Raw genomic sequence first — 2,500 nt, 5'->3', positions numbered from 1 at the left:
AAAAACAACCAAAATACAACAACAACAAAACAAACAAACAAAACAAAATATACATAAATAAACAAATAAATAAACATAAAGATACTGCTACTACTAGTGATAATGACAATAATAACAGTAATAATAATAAGAATGATAATAATCATACTTCTACTACTGTGCTCCTACTACTAAATGCTGATGACAATAAGTTTATTTATAAAACGCCTTGTCAAATTATTTGCGCTGAGCTCTTCACAAATATTATAGTTTCAATTAAACACAGACACAGATAGAACAAACATACACACACACACACACACACACACACACACACACACACACACACATATGTATATATATATATATATATATATATATCATATGTATACATACATTCATACACACAGACATATTTTCATATCATCTATCAAAACATGCGGGTTGGTCTGACAAAGGAGACTAACAACGACGAATTATAACAAGACATTGCATTGAAAGTAGATACTAAATTCAAAGTCCACAGTAAACCCGTTTACGCCAATACTAAATCAAACATCCGAAACCCATCACATAGATCACAATGCAAAGAACTCCCCCCCCCCCCCTTTTTTTTTTTTTTCGAAGTTATGTCTTTTGAAATCAAAGAGGAAGATGGCAGAATGGTTAAGATGCTTTTCTGCCATGCATTCATTACAGTTTCCGTGAAACCTTGATATCAGACAGGGAGAGGGCAGAAAGGTTTCGGCGATTTTCATTCATTCATTCATTCATTATAGTGACCGTGAAACCATGATATCAAACAGAAGTTGTCGGAAAGGTTTCGGCGATTTTCTGCCATTCATTCATTCATTACAGTAACCATGAAACTGACCATGATATCAAACAGGAAAGTGTCGCAATGGTTAAGACGATTTTCTGCCATTCATTACAAAGTCCATGAAACCATGGTATTCAAACAGAAGGGTGGCCGGCACAATGGGTAAGAACTAGAATCTCTGTGAAACCATTTTGAAAATGTCTTTCTTTCTTTCTTTCAGTAAGGTGTCAGAGTGGTCAAGACGTTTACCTGTCTCTTTTGACAGTGTCCGTGAGGGCAGTCTGTGTCCGAATCACGTCTCTCGCCCATTCTACCAAGTTTGGAAAGTGAAACTTGAGTGTCCGGTCTTCTTCTGGATCTGGATCTGGATCAATACGTCGCTACATCCATTTACTGGCATAAACGCGACGGTGGGGGGGCGCAGCACGTTGGTGTTACTGGCTTCTGGCTTTTGCCAGAGCTGATTTAAAACTATCTACTGACTTTTTGTGGACGATGGTATCGTCTAGATGGTTCCACTCAATTATTGTCTTTGGGAAGTAAAGGTATCGGTACTGGTCGGTGTTTGTTTCAGGGACACAGTAGCATCTATCGTTGTTTCGAATATAGTTCTCCACAGGGTTTTGCGACAGGTATGTGCTCTTGTCTTCTCCTTTCCGTTACACCACCATCGACTTGCCGATGACTCTGTCGTGGTTCATGCGTGCTGGATATTTTCGTGTCTCCATAACCCACCGCCGAAAACTGACATGGGTTACAGGATCTTTAACGTGCGTATTTGATCTTCTGCGTGCGTATACACACGAAGGGGGTTCAGGCACTAGCAGGTCTGCACATATGTTGACCTGGGAGATCGGAAAAGTCTCCACCCTTAACCCACCAGGCGCCGTAACCGTGATTAGAACCCCGGACCTCAGATTGAAAGTCCAATGCTTAAACCACTCGGCTATTGCGCCAGTCATTCGGGTGAGACGATAAACCGAGGTCTCGTGTGCTAGCACGCACTTGGCGCACAGAAAAAGAACCCATGGCAACGTAAGTGTTGTCCACGCTGTGGGAAAATTCCGTAGAAGAAATCCACTCAGACAGGTTCACAAACATATGATATACATGCACTCAAGGCCTGACTAAGTCAATGCATAGGGTTAAGCTTCTGGTCAGACATCTGCTTAGCTGATGTGGTGGTGCAGCGTGTGTGGGTTTGTCTGAACACAGGTACACATCTCCATGAGAAAGTGAGACTGAAACGGAAGCTTTTGACTCTTTATTTCTTTTGATATTGAACCACCACAGAGCATGATCCCAAGCCATTAATTGCTGACCACTTTCCAGCAGCAGCTAGCTTCCACATACAGGTAGAGGGGGAGAGTGAAAAGGCTCACTTTGCCAAGTGGTGAACACAGGGTGTTTTGTTTTTCTTACTGGGGAAAAAACTGCCACGCTCCCTACACATTCTTGTCATCATCGCGTGTATGCAGGCATGAGATGAACGAACGAACGAACGAACGAATTCATGAGTGCGGGTTCAGCTTACAGTCCACACGCGCACTGAGGAATGAACACACAAACACGCGCAATCACACGCACGCCAACACGTACACACACACACACACACACACACTCTCTCTCTCTCTCTCTCTCTCTCTCTATCTATCTATCTCTCTTACTCACATCCATTTATAAAGGACAGAGAGAGAGAGA

At 42.2% G+C, this 2,500-nt stretch overlaps 1 protein-coding gene across 1 annotated transcript in view; it reads left to right on the top strand.

Moving 5' to 3' along the window:
- The window catches only part of LOC143280951 (agrin-like), a 103,460-nt gene that overhangs the window by 878 nt on the left and 100,082 nt on the right, over positions 1-2,500 (top strand). The gene's annotated exons all lie outside the window — the stretch shown is intronic.

The sequence above is a fragment of the Babylonia areolata genome, chromosome 4, assembly GCF_041734735.1.
Source record: "Babylonia areolata isolate BAREFJ2019XMU chromosome 4, ASM4173473v1, whole genome shotgun sequence".
NCBI lineage: Eukaryota > Metazoa > Mollusca > Gastropoda > Neogastropoda > Buccinidae > Babylonia > Babylonia areolata.
This window is presented reverse-complemented; position numbering and strand designations above follow the sequence as displayed.